The sequence below is a fragment of the Anguilla rostrata genome, chromosome 16 (assembly GCF_018555375.3).
Source record: "Anguilla rostrata isolate EN2019 chromosome 16, ASM1855537v3, whole genome shotgun sequence".
NCBI lineage: Eukaryota > Metazoa > Chordata > Actinopteri > Anguilliformes > Anguillidae > Anguilla > Anguilla rostrata.
Genome location: NC_057948.1, coordinates 29,460,719 through 29,479,795, shown reverse-complemented (window position 1 = coordinate 29,479,795; position 19,077 = coordinate 29,460,719). Strand labels below are relative to the sequence as shown.

At 44.7% G+C, this 19,077-nt stretch overlaps 1 long non-coding RNA gene across 4 annotated transcripts in view; it reads left to right on the top strand.

Annotated features, from left to right (window-relative positions):
- LOC135241921 (uncharacterized) overlaps positions 1-19,077 on the top strand; it is a 91,659-nt gene that overhangs the window by 48,245 nt on the left and 24,337 nt on the right. For 3 of the 4 annotated variants that reach the window (XR_010326165.1, XR_010326163.1, XR_010326164.1), the window contains exon 3: positions 18,521-18,688. The exons of the other annotated variant lie outside the window; for it this stretch is intronic. This is a non-coding gene — a long non-coding RNA (uncharacterized LOC135241921). The remainder of the gene's footprint in view (positions 1-18,520; positions 18,689-19,077) is intronic. 4 annotated transcript variants of the gene reach the window in all.

Below are 19,077 nucleotides of genomic sequence, written 5' to 3'. Positions count from 1 at the left end.
CAGACTTCAATAGTTTTAGTAATTAATTTAGTACAAATTATGCTCTCTGTAGTCAAAATTAAAAATGACATTTAGTGAAAAAGTCATTCCAGTCAATCAAGTGTAGTATTTATTATCAAATGTACTGTATTTTAAGCAGAATGAATATACATTGATAAATGGCAACTGAACACAATAAAATTTTTCTGTTACTTTGGTGCTGTATTTGAGTTAACACTTATGTGTGAATTAAAAATACTTGGTTTCCATATTTATATTATGTTTAATGATTTTATTTTGTAATGCTCTGTATCTATATTGATTGCACAGCCGTTGTGTTCAGCAGTATACGGAGTGCAGTTGCACAGGAGGCAGCAGCAGTCCCTGGTGAATGGCCTTCGTGCACAGGCATAGCTCAGCCACTCTGCTGTAATCGCACAGCACTGTGACAGGTCTGTCCGTGCACTGTGTCTGTGAGGGAGACAGAGAGCACAAGATCCCAAAAAGATGTTTGCCCTGAGAGGCTGGCAGTCTGCGATGGACTCTGAGTGGCCTGGTGCACGCTGGAGATGATAATGCTCTCGCTCGCAAAAATGCAAACGTATACTGAGATACGCTCAGGCATGCATGCGTCAGACACGCATGTATGTGCACACGGATACGCAGGGCTGTCCTTCTGCCCACTCATGCAGTTTTTGACATTATTTTTTAAACAAGGCAGTGTCTATCAGGTCACTTTGTCACTTTTGTTTGCGTTTGTTTTGATTAGAAAACTTTTACGGCTTTGCATGCAAATCTGGTAGTAGGAATTTGTCCGGAATTTTATCGAGACGTCCATAGCTTTTGTATCGCCGATTTACTCTGGGGATATATTGCTGTCTTTGCATTCATATCAATTTCTTCATTGAATTCACCAGCTAAGTTTGGTACTGGCCTAAACAATGAGCAGGAAAAAGGCAGAGTGACGAGAGTTCAGCGAAACCCCAGGTGAGGCAGAGGCGGCGTTTGTGTGTCTGAGGTGGTCCGCTCACAGGAGGCGAAACCGGGCCGGCACGAAAGGGAGGGGAACGGAACGGGGCGGGGGGGCAGGAAGCGGGTACAGTAGGTGAGCAGGACGGATGGATGTGGGGGCCAGATGCGGAACCGGACGGTAGACTAAACCGGGGAGCGGCGGCGTGGAGCCACTGCCCAGGCCTCCGGCCTGCTGCTGCCCACATGTGCAGCCTCCTTCCCGCCCGGGCGGGCCCGCGTTACACACCCCATTTACAACAAAAACTTGTCAATAAGGATGGAATGTTGCCCTGCTTTGGGGATGGGGGGGTGGGGTGGGGGGATGGGGCTGCCGTAAATACCCCTTTTGTTAGGGGAGCCCCCCGATCCGGTTTTTTCCCTTCCAGGAATAACAGGGGGGCCGGACGACTCGGCGTCTGCCACGCTGTCCGAACCCTCGGAACGCCCCGCCGCCGTGCCAAACGGGAGCTCCCGCGGGGGTGGGGGGGGGGGGGGGCGGCGGGTCGGCCCGGCGGGAACGCGGGCAGCCCGGGGTGTCCGGGGGGAACGCGGGCAGCCTGGGCCGGGGCACTGATGCCAGTCGCTCGTATGAAAAGCTGCGTTCCTGCCAGCCCGGGTCCCCCCCGCCCCCCGGTGTTGAAATCGTGTCCAAAATCGGCGGCGGGTCGCAGCGCCTCCGGGTCCATCCATCACGCTCGGGCATCGGGCAGGGGCGGCGTGTTCGGCAGCCCCCTGCCCCCCCCCCCGTGACGGCCGAGACGGATGGTGTTTGATTTGCCTTTCTCGCGCCCGTGCTGGGTGGTCCCGGCAGAGGGGGGGGGGGGCCCTGACGCACCACGGCTGGTGGGTTGCCGTGAGACCGTCGTGCCGCCGTCACGGCTGTCTGACTGGATACGCCCGTGTGTTCCTGAGCACTGAGCGCGCCGACTCCGCCAGTTTCCCCTCCAACTTCTAGTTTTCATTTCCCCCCCTAAAATCAGCCGTCCAGTGTTATCATACTAAATACATTATGCAACCCAGGTCTATGTAATGTTTAATTGTATGAACAACGCTTATACACACACACACACACTGTACTGGCACAAATTCTGAAAGTAGTTTAGTACTTTTAAAACTTTATCTGTGCCCTTTCTTGTGTTGTAGTTTCTCTGAGCCATCTTCATTAGTAAAAATCTATTTTAAATATATGTTTGCATATATTTATATATGTATTTGTGTGTGGGACCAATATTTTTTTTTTTCTTGATTTGGCTCTCCACATTCAGCCACAACAGTTCACATATGTTTAAAGTGTGGATTCTCAGCTTTTATTAAAGTGTATTTTTATACATTTTGACTTCACCATGTACAAATCAGCACTTTTTGTACATAGTCCCCCCATTTCTGGGCACCATAATGTTTGGGATAAATGGCTTCACGGATGTCTTGTTTATTCAGTTGTGTTCAATAGCTGCCTTGGTGCAGGTATGAGATCTTTCAGTATCTAGGATTTTTCTTGAATATGGAGTCTGTTATTTTTGTTTATTAATATGAGGCAAAGAGTTGTGCCAATGAAAGTAGAAGAAGCCATTATGAGGGTATAAAATAAGAAAAAATAACAGGCATAGGACAAACCTTAAGCTTGGTAATTGCAAAGGGCCTGGTTGGGCAAGGAAGACCTCTAGAGTTGATGACAAGAATTCTTACCATAATGAAGAAAAAAAAACCCAAATGCCTGTCCAACAGATCAGAAAAACTTTTCAGGAGGCAGGTGTGTAACAAATCACTGACTACTGTCTACTACAGTAGACTTCACAAACAGAGGTACACAGGCTACACTGCACAATGCAAACCACTACAGTTTGCTGAGAAGTACCTAAAAGAGTCTGCAGAGTTCTGGATGATGAGACCAAGATTCACTTGTGAATTGAATGGCTGCCACAGGTACTGGCTCACTTGTCTTCATTGATGATGTCACAGCTGAGTAAATTCTGAAGTGTACAGAAGCATCGTGTCCCCTCAAGTTCAAGCAAATGCCTCCAAAGTCACTGGATGGCGCTTAGTCCTACAGCAAGAGTATGATCCCAGACGTACTGCTGTAAGTGACAATGGTGAACAGGAAAAAAACAGGAAAACTCTTGACTGGCCAAGTCATTCCTCTGAACTGATTCCAGCTGAACATGCGTTAAGAGAAAACTTAAGGCAGCAAGCCAGAGCTGAAGGTGGCTGCAGCACAGGCCTCACCAGAGAAGACACTCAGCACCTGGTAATGTCTATGGGCCACAGACTTCAAGCAGTCATTGCATGCAAAGAACATGCAACAAAGTACTAAACATTAATACTTTCATTTACATTAACATTTATATGCCACAAATATTGTGGTGTCCTGAAATTCGGAGGCTAATGTATAAAACCTGCTGTTATTTCTACATGGTGAAACCAAAATGTATTAAAATGCCCAATAATAAAAGCTGGGAATCTGCTTTTTAACCACATGTGCATTTGAGTACTGACCCAAATCAAGAAAAAATAAAAAATATATGTTAAATAATCTTTGTCTCAAACATTGTTGTGCTCAGTAATGTGCTGTCCCTGCTCCAGGGTCCTGGTCTTTCTCTGGGTCACAAGCAGTCTGGCCTCAGTGAAGACAGGTAGACCTGCTCTGTGTCACTTGCGTCAAGGCCCATGTCAACACCCCGGCCTGGCCTGTTGACTCACACAGGCCATCTCTCCCAGAGTCTGGCACGGGGCCTCGATGAACACGTAACTGCCATTGTCCCACACCGGCCTGTACGCCGGTCTTGGCCCTCAGCTCGACTCCACTGTTTTGTGTGCGTATGAATCAGACGCATTCATCCTGCAGGCAGTGACTCGCATTAACGTCAGTCTTCTGAACCTGTGAATCAGCAGCGAAAACGACTCGGCATGTTTCCTCTGGATCAGATGGGGACGTTATTCTGCCCTTTTTGGCAAAAATGCTGATGTGTCTTGTACTTTGTGGAGCACGCAGCTTGCTTTTGACTGGCGCAGCAGAGCCCCTCGCTGCGGGACGATCCAGGCGGCTCTGCGGTGGCAGGGGTGTTGTCTCCGACCGCTCAGCTCATCTGAGGGTGGGGTTGGCCAACAGCCGATGACAGTGACTTGGAGCTGCTGCTGCAGGCAATCAGGGGTCGGGGGGTGGGGGGGTGGGGGGTGGGGGGGTGTGAAAAGAAGTGTTGTCAGGGCACATCTTCATCTCTTAGATGCCCCGTTTGTTTTCCCTTTCACAGCTGCGAGATTTACAGCTGCAGTGAGCACTACTGTACTGTCGTGGTATGGTGGAAATGTTGCAGCTTCTTCTCCGTGCCTATGGTCTGTTGGTTGATGTGGTGCACAGTGTTGATACCGTGATGTGCAGAGCACTCGTATTGATATTGGTCAAATTATTATTACAATCTTGTTGGATAGTTGAGTTTTCTGGTGGTGTGTGCATTTTGTTGGCTTAGCCCTACTGTTACTCTGTGCGACTGGGGGACGTAGTGCCTTCTAATCAGAGGACTACAATTTATTTGCCCAAGGAAAATCTCAGGACTCACACAGGGTCTGCACCCAGTGTGAAAACATATATTTTGATAATCCTCCGGCAAATCCTTTCCTTTGGTTAGTTTAAAGCAACAAAAAAAAAAAGAACAGAAAAAACAAAAGGCAAAAAAAAAAAAAACTGAAAGTGGGGAAGAGCAGGGTTTGGATTCGCCCGTGCGTTACATGGTGAGTCAGAGGCGAATCCCTCTCTAATGAAAATAAACCGCTGTGTGTTATTGTGGAGGGAAACTGTGCCCTGTGTTCTTCCACATGTGGTCCGACAGTTTCAGCTGAGGTCCTCACAGAATGTATTGTAGTTTTTTTTTCCCCCCTCTCATCTCTAAACTTATGGTTTGGACACCGTTAGTAATACAAAAGGCATTTCTATTTGGGAGGCATGCAGTCATAGATGGTCTGTACCCTAAGAAAGGCTTCCTTGTATCGCTCCCCTCTCTCCTGGGCTTATTGGCTTGTGTTTTTTGTGGAGCCAAACTCTTTACAGGTAGAAAAATCAGCCTAACTTTCAGGGAGGTCTTCCTGCAAAGCAGTGTCAGTACTGCTTAATGCCCGTTAGTCTGTAGATATTTAGCGAGCCACAGTGCATAATATACCAAAATTATATTTTTTTCGTTAAACATAATTTACAATATGGCAGCAAAATGCATTTGAAACCTTTTTTTATTTTTTATTTTATTTTTTTTGCCATTGTGGCATTTTTGTCTTTAATTCAAAGGTATGTAGATGTATGGATTTCATTTATGAGTGAAAAGCATGATACAGTTTTTGACACGAGCAACAGACCGACATATTGCTTCAATTTGACCAGAGTTGTATTTAATGGGAAAACAAATTAAAGGTTAATCAAGTGTGTAAGGGTATGTAGGGAATGAATTTCACAGCAATGAAAAGTCGGTGGGTGTGGGTTGTGCCTCCCCCTCCCCCCCCAGCCAGACACATGCACAGTTTTTATAACTATGTACATATACCCAGACACGCACACAACTTCACCTGAGGAAGAGTTGCTCTTCTGTTTTCCCTTACATATCACACTGCATTCGTTATGTTTGTCCACTCATTTATTCTGTAATATTCTTTAATTTTTCACCCATATATACGTATATATCTGTTTGATTGACAGCTGTGCTGAACCGAGGGATAAGTGGTGGTAGCCATTTCAGGACAATGACGGAGGAGAGCACAGCCCCCACCCCACCCTTTTTTTTTTTTGGCAGCCTGCGGCGCTTCTAAATTTACCTGCGAGTGTCAGCGTTTGTTTAGACGTGCTTTTCCGTCTGGAGGAATCTCTGCTCTTCTCCGCAGCCTGGAAAGTCCAGCTCTGCTGCCTGTGGGTTGCGGCCGGCGGCTCGGCCGCTGCCAAGACCAGGCTTCATCCCGCGGGAGAACAATTAAACAGTTCTGAGAGCGTACCTAGCTGTCCCCGAAAGATGGGCATCGTGCAGAACAAGGGAAAATGCACGTATTTCAGTTGAAATAAGGAGCGCTGCGTTTTGCAAGTCTCTTATCACAGTATTACACGAAGGACAGTAACACAATGCTGATGGGCTTTTCATATTTTTTGCTGTTTTTTAAGATTATTTTTTCAATTAAATTGTCTGCATCTGCCTTTGGAAGGCACATCTGTTCTGCAGTTACTTTCACATTGCATCACCGAAGTAAGGCTACTCTCTCAGTCGAGTGTAGAAATGGGAGATTTCTGGATGAGATTAGTTGAACTCTGCGGGGAGTCGTGCAGGTGCAGGAGAAACACGTCAATGAGAGAAAGACAGACAGAGAGAGAGAGAGAGAGGGAGAGAGAGAGAGAGATAGAGATAGATTGAGGTGTGACCTAATTTGGGATGAATTCCAACAAGCTGAAATCTGTCTGCCGTTTCAGCTGTATTAACAGTTCACAAGTGCGGAGGCAGCTGTTGTGTGTGTGTGTGTGTGTGTGTGGGGTGGGGGTGATGGGGGGGGTAGCAGCAGATCAGCCAGTCTGCTCATGTTGTGTTGGGAGATGCTGAGGCAACTCATCATTAGCCCACCGCGTGGCAGATTTCTGTATTTATTGCAGCAACTGGAACCAAGCCTGAAGTGTCCAGGGGCTGCACAGAGCATTCATCAAAAGGATCTGTGGAGCCCAAGCCTTGCTCCGGGAGCTGGTGTGGGACCCAGGGCTCCTCCTGTTGTGAGGGGGAGCGTTTTGTTTGTTCAGCATGAACCCTTCTCCCCGTGGGTCACCTTATTCAAGAAAAAAAAAAAAAAAGAAGTTGACATTATGAAAAGTGACAGTAATTATGATCCATTAACCTTCTCCAGCTCTCAGGCAGATAAGACCCATTATGGCCGTGAGCCATACGAGTGATTTAAACTGTTTTTGTCTCCGGAGGTTAGAATAAGGTTCACAACGCAGTGAAAAGAGTTTTTCCTCTCCTCTGTAGATGTCTGTAAAACAAGGTGACACAAAATACAGAGGTTCTCTGTAGTGCGGCGCGGAAGGAAACAGTTTTGATAGCAACACAATAGGGTCATTAAAGGGTGTTTCGTGTGCGAGTGATGCAATGCTGGATTTTTTGTGGAAAAAGTAGAGAAGAATGTGGTGGAGGGAGTGATTGTGTTTTACTACATGGCTGTATTTCATCTCGGTGAGGAAGCTGCCTTCATACCTTTTTTAAAAATAATTTTTTTGCCTCCTGAGTTTTTGTTCATGTTTATTCCATTGCAGACACAAGCCAATGACATAGAGAGAGGGAGAGAGAGAGAGTGTGTGTGTATATTATATATGTATATGCGAGCTTCATAACGTTTGGGACAAAGACATTTTTTTTTTTCATTTGGCTCTGTACTTAGATCTTAAATTAGATTTTTAATCAAACAATTTACATGTGGTGAAACCAGCACATTATCAGCTTTTATTTAAGGGTATATTTTTTTATACACTTTGTTTTCACCTAGAAATTACTGAACATTTTATACATAGCCGCCCATTTCAGGGCACCATAATGTTTGGGACATTCATTTTATGTAAATTAACGTTGTCATTTTTAGTACATTGTCACGTATCCTTTGCATGCAATGACTGCTTGGTCTGTGACCCATAGACATTTCCAGGTGCTAAGTACCTTCTCTGGTGATGCTCTGCCAGGCTTGTACTGCAGCCATCTTCAGCTCTTGTTTGTTTCAAGGGCTAGTTGTTTTCAGTTCTCTCTTCAGCAAGTGAAGCGCATGTTGGTTGTATTCAGATCAGGTGATTTATTTGGCCAGTCAGAACATTTTCCAGTTTTTGGCTTTGAAAAAACTCTTTGTTGCTTTAGCAGTATGCTTGGGATCATTGTCCTGCTGTAGGATGGAGTATTGTCCAATGCGTTTTGAGGCATTTGACTGAACTTGAGCAGATAAGATGCTTCTGGACACTTAAGAATGAATTCTGCTTTCATCAGAAGTTGCATCATTAATGAAGATGTGGCAGTGCCTTATACATGCCCAAACCATAATGCCCCCACTACCATGTTTATCAGATGAGGAGGGGTGCTTTGGATCTTGGGCAGTTCCTTTTGGCCTCCAGACTTTGCTCTTGCCATCACTGAATACATGTGAATCTTGGTCTCATCTGTCCACTAGGCCTTTCTCTGGAACTCTGTAGGCTCTTAGAGTTACGCCTTAGCAAACTGTAACCTGGCCATCCTGTTTTTGTAGCTGACTAATGGTTTGCATTGTACAGTATAGCCTCTGAAGATGGTTTTCTTTTGAAGGCTACTGTAGGCAGTAGTTACTGACAAATCCATGCTTGCCTCCTGAAGAATGTTTCTGACCTGGTTTTTTGGTGGGGTTTTCTTCATTATGGTGAGAAGTCTTTTGTCATGAACTGTGTAGTTCTACCTTGGCCAACCAGGCCCTTTGCTATTACTAAGCTCACCGGTGCTCTCTTTCTTCTTGATGTTCCAAACAGTAGATTTTGGTAAGCCTAGGGATTGGCCTGTGTCTCTGGCTGTTTTTCCCTTATTTCTCAGCCTCATAATGGCTTCATTGCCTTTCATTGGCACAACTCCTCATGTCGACAAACGCTAATGACAGACTCTACAGGCAACGAAAGGCCTAGAATCAAGACTAGGTACAGAAAGCTGTCTTCCTGACCTGCACTAAGGAAGCAATTGAACACTCATGAATAATCAGACACACCTTTGAAGCCATTTGTTCCAAACATTATGGTGCTCTGAAATGGTGGGGGGAGGGGGGGGAATATGTATAAAAGGCCACAATGTATTAAAAATCCCCTTAAATAAAAACTGAATGTGCAGTTTAACCACATGTGAATTGTTTGACTTCCAAAAAAAAGGCACATTTTTTGCCCATTCAGCCTTTTAGACTCCAAGAATCCATTGTCTCCTCTGACCAGAGTGCTTGAACTAAAAGCTAATGTACATTAGATGACAATGTAAACAGGTAGGATGAGGCAAACTTGGAGAAAGGTTTAAACGCGACATTTTCTGAAGCTGTTACTGTTTGGAAAAAAAGGGGGGGGGGAACTTGTTACACATCACCTGATGTGTATTGCTTTAAAAAGCCATGAGCTTGTAAAAAAGGACATTTGGCTGCATTTCGCAAATGTTTTTCCAAAGGCTCACGTTGTTTATGATTTTCTGTGGACAGCTGATGGGGTACTTACTGTTTATAGATGGTTTTGGTTTGACTACGTATCAACATTGGAAGTAGTGGAAAGTGGTGTGTGGGACACCCCTGGCCTGATTACAGGAGGGTGGGGAGGTCAAATACTGTGCTCAGCAGCGAGGCCCTTAAGAAATGTTTCGCCCTGATTGCTCAAGTTTAAAATAAAAAACAGTTATTACTACCTTCTGGGAAATCCAGCGAAGATAAAGTGCGACACGAGCCCAGTGTGATTAATCACTTGTGGATCACTAAAAATATCTGTGTGATACAAGTTGGGGTTAATATTTCTGCAAAAAACCCTGGGAATAAAAGACATTAGTTCACAGAAAACCCTTTGTTTTTTTAAAATAAAATAACCAAGTGGTATTTAAAGTGCGTTTAATGGTAAAATGTTTAAACAAACCAAACATGTCATTTAACAAATTGAATGTAGGTACATTCAAGCCATTACAAAATGATTTGCTTGCCAAATTCAGTGAGCTAGCGAGAAGGCACAGACCCAAAGATCAACATCAGAAAAGGTAACTTTACATTATATAACATTACATGCACCTTTATTGCTACATTTATCACGACTATACAGCTAAGCTACTGGTGTTCAATGTATAACATTAACTGAGTAGACTGAATTCTTACTGTAGTTATGGGTTTATGTAACTGTAGCCTGAATCAACAATACGCTGTGCGATGTGAACAAAACATTTGCTGTTACCCACAATTTAAGTTACAGCAAATGAACAGGCTGTCCCCATCTTTGGTAACAGTTAATAAAACTGTAATTGTGAATTACACCATACTGAACATACCAGCTTAGACCTGTTACATTCCCAGGTAGCCTAATTCTTTACTTATGTGTCCTCAAGCCTGTTTTGAGGAAGCAGGGCATCTGCTGAGTTTACCCAGTTTATTATTTTAGTAATGAACTGTCCACAAATGGGGAGTTAACTTTCTGGCCATCCATTAGAATGGCTTTTAGCGCTGCATTAAAAAATGTGAAAGCAAAATGTAGAGAGTGGTCAATTATGAATATCCTTCAGTTTGTTTCTGATTCAAAATGGCTTTTTAAAGGCCCGTCGCTTTGGTTTGCCCCCTTTCCACAATGAAGTGATGCACTATGGCTTTGCTAGTGTGAAAGTCTCCCCTTTTAAAGGGACATTGACTGTTCCATGGTATCTCAGTGTGGTTTTAATGGTTGTTGACTTGTTTGAAATGAAGGCATGTGTCGACGCATTCATGCAAAAGCGTTCAGATTCAGGTTAAAATATTATTGATGTAATAGTGTTTATTTTTATCCTTTCATGTTGCAAAAGATAATTTTTTTTCAAGTCTTGTCCTGGAAACTTGCTGTTTACAACAGTGGATTTGTCATTCCCTGATAATTATGTCCTGATAAGAGTATTATTGTCAAAAAGTATGTGTGTTGAGGTGCATTTACCAATTACGGAAAGTCACTTAATCAACTGCCTCAAGCCTTATAAGTGATTTTATTAGGTCCTAGAACTGAGCTCATCTTTAAAGCAAATACTGGTGATGTAATGTGTTTGAAGATAAATGAGCAGAATTACTTTTAACATACGCCTCCGCTTGTTTTTATCTCTTGGCACACATCCTACTGAAAACATTAGCTGCAAATCCGCAGGTGTCTTGTGAAATCAAGGTGTGTGTTCCATTAACGTGTTCCATCAAGCATCATTAATTAAGATATCAGTTCCAACAAAAAACATGAACCAGCAGACTGTACACAGTGAGCCCTGAGGACCAGGAATGATGAACACCAGGAAATGTACACTCCAGCACACAGTGTGTCCTAATAGCAGTGGGAATAGCACTGGCTCAGTACTTGTAGCGGAGACGCACTGTTGTAAGAGAAGCAGAAACTCATTTAGAATCACATAATACAGCGCTTATGAAGTGACCTGGTGATGCGAGCCGTTAATATGCTCTCCCTGCAGGTAGCATTTCCTGCGCAGTCTCTGCGCAGTGTCTGCGCAGTCTGGCGCAGCGTCTGCGCAGTCTGGCTCAGCGCCTGCGCAGTCTGGCGCAGCGTCTGCGCAATCTGGCGCAGCGTCTGCACAGTCTGACCCAGTGTCTGCGCAGTCTGGCTCGGTGTCTGCACAGTCTGACCCAGTGTCTGCGCAGTCTGGCGCAGTCGCGTCCGTCCCGCAGAGCCCGCGCCGCTGACCGGGCCGGCTGCTGATGGATGGCCTCCGGCTGCACGCGGACGCTCTCGGCCCGTGGGCGGGGGACGGGTGGCCGACGGCCGACGGCCGGGACCGAGCCGCTCTGCCGTGTGTTCGCCTCGGAAATGTTTACACTGACTCGTGATTAACACCTTCCAGGTGTTCTCCTGGAGATGTTCGCCGTGTTTGGTTTAGACAACTTTCTACATTTTCTTCATGGTTAGGCACGGTCATCTATATTTATAAAGCGCGATGGGCCAATATTCTGAACTGTTGACCACCATTTATTTTGGGAATGTCTTATAAACTGTGCTTCTCTTCGGGGGGGGAAAAAACGAAGGCTAGAATTCCACAGTGACACTGAATGTAACTCAGCGGGGGATTAAGGGGGGGGGGGGCAGGGGTGGAAGGAGGGGCGGAGTGAGCTCTGCTTCAAGGGTACGACTCGCGGACTGATACTGCAGACAGCTTTAATAATTACTCTTCATTTTCATTAACCCTATCTCCTCCAGTCTAGACAGGAAGGCCCTGCTCTGGCCACAGACGGTCGCAGGCTTGCAAACAGGTTTGGTGGTGGAAACCACTGCCCTTCTGGTCTTTTGGTTTGCTCATTCATTCATTCATGCATTCATGTATTCATTCAGCTGTTTGCAGCATCATCTGTAAAGGCAGAAGAATCCTGACATCCAGTGATTCTAGTCGTTTCTATAAGCCTTTAATAGTTTTCAGTTAACAGTACTATACTGTAATCATAAGGTCCATTTAAAGTTTTTTATACCCGAGCAGCCTCTATCTCTTGCAATAAAATATCTTGCTAGTGATTTGATTAGTGACTGGAGTCAAATGTGTATTATTAAACCTATGCAACAATATCTCAAAATTTGAATGTGGCATAAATTGAAATTTGAAAAAAACTCAGTTTCAACTTATGCATTGTTTTCTGTGCAAATTTGTACAATTACTGGGGTTTGTTGTCATAAATTTTAAAAATATTGCATTAATACTGAATTATGTAAGAAGAAAATATATTCTACAGCCACGCAACGTCATTGCCATTTTGTGCAGTACATTTAGATTTAACCATCCTTGTGAAAATTTTATTTCTAATTCTGAGCATCATGGAAGACTACCATATGTACACTTAAGGGTTCAATGAGAGAGAAAACAGGTGTAGGTTTGGGTGAATGGTGATCGACTAGCACTTGACCTACACTGAACCTGTATGAGTACAAAACATTTTTTATTGGTGTGCTGTAGACCCTGCTTGTTATTATTTCACCACTATAGCATCTTGTCATTATGTATCATATTTGATTCTGGAGCTTAAAGTTAATCTTGAGTTCATAGGACAAACGTGGCTGGAGGTATCTTGTGGGATTTAGGAGTCAAAGTGCATAGCAGGCTCTGTCTCTCCTCCCCCAGCTGAAAAGATCTTTGCCGTGTCCTGAACATTTTAGTAAGCAACTGTGATATAAGGAAGAGATTTCAAAAGCATGCACACAAAAAGAGTCTGGTAATCACAGACAGATGGGGCATAATAAAATGATCATATTTTCTGATTCAGCATTTTTCTTCGTGATTTTTGAATTATATGGTAAAAACAATTTTTTGAAAAAATTTTTGTGGGGGGGGGGGTGGGTTAATAATGGATATAATAACGCTACGTATATGATTGTGTGTGTATATTATGCGTGTATTGCTATTTGAAAGTTGTTGCATAAGACGTTGTTTGGTTGAAAGAAAACATGTTAGACCATTCATTTGGAGAGATGTGGATTGAATTTGGGTTTTACTTTAAAAGTCTGAACTGACATGAATTTTTAAGTTGATAAATCATTCCTCCATTTCTCTGTAAAGAAAGCTCTGTGATGGGCAGCGCAGGCTTTGCACAAGTCTCTCGTTGCCAAATCCATCCCGGGCCCTGTGGAGTTTCAGGAGCTATGCTTTTCGCATCGCGTTGCGTGCGGCTCGTATTTAAGTTTGTAGAAATGCCTTCGGTTCGGAGGAGTCGCGTACGCCGCTAAGCCCGGGGGTGAGAAAGGAGTTCGGCTCAAAAGCTCCCGCGGTCGGTGGTCTAGTGCAGGCAGCACAGGCAGGGCAGGAGCAACGAAAATAAACTCTACCTTCTGGCACTCAGGGTGGGCGATGCCATTCTTGGTTGGGGACCTGAGCTCTGGTGAGTGTTAGAGCTGTCACTGCTCTCCCCCCCCCCCCCCCCCTTCATCCCGGTGGAACCTCCGGGGGCCGGGTCAGAGCCAGAAACATTCCCAGCATTCCTGCAGGCTGGCACTCTATCTGCCCTACGCGGAGAGGGCCGCCACGGGGGTTCATGTCGCCACTGTCAAATTGAACAGGACGCAGAGATAATCTAAACCAGTGCTACCACCCCCCCATCCCCCCTCCCAACCTCCCTGCCCAGCACCCGCCCACCCCCCCATCCCCCCTCCCAACCTCCCTGCCCAGCACCCGCCCACCCCCCCATCCCCCCTCCCAACCTCCCTGCCCAGCACCCGCCCACCCCCCCCCCCCCCCACCCCTCCCCCTTTCCAACCTCCTCACACCATGGCCCCAGCACTCAGAAGGAAAGAGCACACAGCTGTGCAGTGTCCTGACCAGGCAGCTCTTAGTGAACTTGGCATGTTCTGACAAAATCCATTTTCTGATGTAGCTGTGATTAAAATGATGGTCCTGGAATGGTGACGTGCGCTCCTCTGGGTTTTGGGGGGGGGGGATGGGGGAAACACAGCTGTACGGAGCACTGTCCCACACGACGAACTGGCTGCTCAACCTTTCCAAGCCACAATTAGGAGGAGACGCCAGCACTGGGGAAAAGGATTCATTCATCTAATGATGTGCGAGCTTCATTGTAAATGGACAATTAACAGCATTAGTTGTCGTTGATACGATTGTCTCATGTGTGTATGTGTCTGTGAGCTGATAAACCTTATTTCATTAAACAGTATGAATGTAATGCAACTATTGAAGTATTCAAGTCTGCTTGAAGATGCACTAAAAAATTACATCTGGATGAAATGCAATGTTTCATTATAAATGATGAGCGCAATGAAAATGAACTGCAGTGCTCAGATCAAATTGAATGCAAACCAAATGTGTATTTAGCAAAAATGTCTCGTAGCCAAACATAATTGGGTTAATTAGAGATGTTCTAGAAGACTTTCTCTGTGCCCATAGTTAGATACATTTTTCCGTTTCTTTTGGAACATCAAATCAGATCTAATCTGATACAGTGGTCTTTTCAAAATCACAAGATTCATAACTTCTATGAAAATATAGCCAAGCTGCTGACTTTTAGTTTCTAGGCATGTCAACCGAAGAATCCTTCAGTTTATGCCATGTAGTTTAGCCCCTCATGTCACCGTAAGAGGATTTTTAAATGAGAAAAACCTCAATACTTTCACTTGTTGCATTTGTTTATTTGGAAATATAATTTGTCGGCCCACTGTAAAGATGCTTACTGCTACACTAGACACTGCATGTGGAACATCGGTTTAACCAGTAAATAGCAATAAAATTCAGTGCAGAACATTTCCTGGAAGGGTATACACGTACTTGACTGATTTCTCCATGTCTGCAGTGTGACTCGGCTTGTACTGAAAGTCGTAGCGAAAACGATCGTCGATAGCCGTGCAGGTTAGCTGATACTTTATAGTTAGCTTCAAACTAATCGACGGGCGAAGACGGGTCAGTGCGTAAGCGTTTGTGCTCCTGCAGGGCCTTTTGTTGATTTGAAGCACGCTCCTTAGCGTTGTCATTACAAAATCATCGAGATCATTACTTTTTAATATTACCAGTATCATGTTCAAATTCGCAGCCCTCTGTGTCTGTAGTTATCCTTTCTGCAGGGCGTTCGTCCGCAGGCTGGATCACGGGCGTCTCTGCGCGCCGAATGAAAACAAGGCCGCGCTGATGAAGTAATCGTTTTAGATAATGGCGGTCATTATCTTATCTGGCCGTGGCGCTGGGTCTGACCGCGCCGGGGGTTACCCCTGGGTCCGAGGGTGAATCCGCTCGGCCCCACGGCCCTGCCCCCTGGGTCCAAGGGTGAATCCACTCGGCCCCGCGGCCCTGCCCTGCCCTGCCCTGCCCTGCCCTGCCCTGCCCCAGCGCACGCTGGAAGGCACTTGATTCGTTGTTGTTTTAGCGGAGGAGAGCGTCAGGCCCCGTCGGGGACCCTGAGGGTCTTGGCCACTCCCGACCGAAATTCCCCCCTCCCCTCCCCCCCCCATGACTTTTCAAATGTTATCGTTTCTGCCCCCCTAATTGCCTGTAATTTGCCTGCTGAAAGAATCCCAGCTTGTCTGGCCTCTGACGCGGCGTAACCAGAGCTCCCTGGAGGAAGAGGTGGACTCCTTTTACTAATCCGCAGAAACACGTATGCTCGTACCTAATTACAATTGCTCTGCGGCATTGATCTTGATTGTAGCTTAACTTTTGCGCGCTGCCCCGCGGGGCTACAGGAAACCGCACCGGGCAACAGGAAGTCCCGGAGGGGCAGCCGACGCACTTCAGTTTTTATCGCCGATCGTCCCCCCCCCGCGCAAGCCGAGGAAATCAGTCGGGCCCGCTCCTCCGGCGAATTAATTTAAATACGAGTCGAGCCTGTGGTGTCACTGACCGGTTACCTAGGAGATGGGGTTTTACAGGGAATGGTGAGTGCCCATGTGGGAACAGTGGGTGGGGGGGAGCACCACTTGGCGGGGGGTTCCACCAGGGCCTCCCTACCTCTCAAACGGAGTGGCGGTGGGCATTCGTGCTCCTCCACAGCTGTGCCCCGTCAGGCTGAGAGAGGCCTCCTCCTCCTCCTCTACCTCGCCCACCCCTGTGAGCTGGCTGTGGTTTGTTTCCTCAGTGTGGTGGCAGTATATCCTCCTCATTGTCTAAGCCCATTTACTGCATTACCACGGTTCGAAATCTCAGGCACGCAACGTGAATGCGCGTGCGTTCGCTTCTGCTGCCAGAGGAGGCTCTGTTCAGTTGAGGGAACGACATCCTGTATACAGCATGTCATCTCCGCGTAGAGCCTGCATCGCAGGATGTAGAATGTGGTGGCCCAGGGTGAGAAATGGCTGTTTTGACCTTGTGTTAGAGTGCCTTACTTCAACTGCTGCAACAGAAACCCAGCTGTGTAAATGCATTACAGCATAAGTACTGTAAGGTGTACAAATTGTTAGCAATTTAAAATGCCCTGGTACAAGGGTGTTTGTCCAGGAATTTATAATGATGAAAGGGATCAGTGGGATTATAGTAATAGTTTTCAGTGGCAATATGTTGAAATATATTTTAGAAAAATAATATATATGTCATTTTTAAAAGGTTTCCCGTATGTGCAAGTGTAATGTAAGAAACCTTACTTTTTGTAAGGACACCCTTCTGAAAGTATAAAATCCACATCAGTGCATATTTCTTCAATATTTTGATTATTATTAAAATCTTAATTAATTCATTAGTTGTTCATCTGGGAGTTTCTAATACCCCTCCTCCTTTGTGGCTGCAGTTCTTTTTGTAGTGCAGTTGTTTGAAAACACAGACACGGCGTGTGCCGTGAATATGTGTTCCTGGGCAGAGTGAGAGCCACAGCACAAAGGTTCCCCGGCTGAATCACACTGTCTGATGAACCGAACGCCTGTCATCTTACCTCCCCCGTCTTCTGCTGCTGCTGCTGCCGCTGCTAACAGGAAATGGCAGCGCTCCAAGCCTTAATGCCGAAGAGTCAATGCAAATAGATAAGAATCGCATCTCCCCCCCAGTGACTCAGCAGCGACATTTAAATGTTTACAGTGTAGCTGAAGTGGTGCATGGCGAGCCCCACCTGAATCTGCTTTTCTCTGGAACACGTCTGAATCAAAACTCAGGAAAGGCCAGGCTCAGGTTGTAAGATTGTGGGGTTTTTTTTTTTGGTTGTTCTGAGGAAAGAGTTGTCCTTTTGCTTTACAAATTACCAAAACAGTTTCATTTTTGATACCAAGGTTCAAAATCTACTATGTGGAATTGCTTATAAAAAATACCAAACAATAGATATAGCTTGTGTTTAATAATATTTATGATATTAATTATCTGTATTTGACATAATAGTCAAGAATTACATTGGTGCATTATTATCATAAAATACAGTTAACATAAGACGTGCTTCAGTATGTTTCCATCTTTGACATAGATTTAGTATTTACAATAACCTTAACCAAAAATGATACGGAAGATTATTGAACATTTAATTTTGAATATCAAAATAAATTTGAAACCTTAAGAATTGCTTAGATTTTTTTTTATATTAAATTACTTATTGTTCATTATAATTTTAGAATTTCTGCCTTAAATTTAACTTTTTTCAAACTAATTTTCTTCAGTATGTTATAACTTTTATAATTGTATTGCCATCATTAGTACATGTAAAAATGAAATGAAATAAAACTAATTTAAAATAAAGATTTCCAGTTGTTAAAGACATACCTGTGATTTACAGCCACTGCCTAAATTAACATTTCATGCAATTTAATGCCGTTTTATTTAAGAAAGTTAAACCACCTTAAATTGCCAGTGTTTAATCTGTAAATGTTTGATAAGTTCTTGTTCAGTTTTAATACATACATGTCCACAATTCATGGATCCATTCATTACTATGTATAATTATACAGTATAAAAATAAATTTTCCAAAATCAATATAATATGCTTTATTTATTTCCAACATCTTATGCCCCTTGAGATATTATACAGTTTTATTCAGCCTTACGGTACTGTACTGTGAGATGTACAGCAGTTTTTTTTTTTTTTTTAAGTACTGATTGTCCCCTTTTGAATCAGGAAGGAAAGCACTTCACTGACTTTCCTCGGTTTGTACTCGAGAGGAGCGCTCGGACGAGGCCAGTATGCTCTGGCTCTCATGTTAAATGCGGGGGACACGCCACAAAACGCTCAGCGAGGCTTTGCTAAAGTGAAAACACGTTGATCTGGCATCGCTGCTCGATACCCTCCACAGAAACCCGGGTCCGTGCCGGGGCTGGCTTGCTGCGTTTGTGTAATTGCGCTTTTAAAAAAAAAAAAAAAAATCTCCTCTGTAACAGAACATGGGCAGAGGAGGCAGGAAGCAAGGTCTGCGCGCTGATTGTTTATTTTAATATCCTTTTAGGAAACGAGGACAACCGCCGGCCGCCATCTCACAGGCCAGGTCGATTTCGGCGGTCTGCTGCTCGTTTGTCACTCGCTCTCTCTCCACTGATCCCGCTCTGGAGTCAGATGTCCATCCTGCAGACAGAGCTGCGTGTGCCTATTGTTCGCTACTGCACACGCTGTCAAGGTCAGACGTTTCATTGTCATTGGACGGGGTGGGGCGGGGGGGGTGGGTGCATCATAACACAGTTCACATTTTTTTTGTGCTTTGTTCTCTTATTAAAATGATGCGATTATTTTAAAATATGAATATTTGGCATTCTCTTCGATTTTGTGGAACATTAAATCCATGTTTAAAAAAAATAATGTCCCCAGTGGAGTTAGCGAATAATTAAACCTGCATGTCAAGTTTTTGCTATCTTTGCTAGGCCACTAAATATTTCAGCGTGACTTTGCTTTATATGTAGAAACGGCCGCAGAGAGAAGAGCACAATGGTTTGCGGTGTGTCCGGGCATATCTGAAATGTCCAGTTGCAGCTGCTCATTGACCCTGTGAAATAATGCGTTTTCATGGTT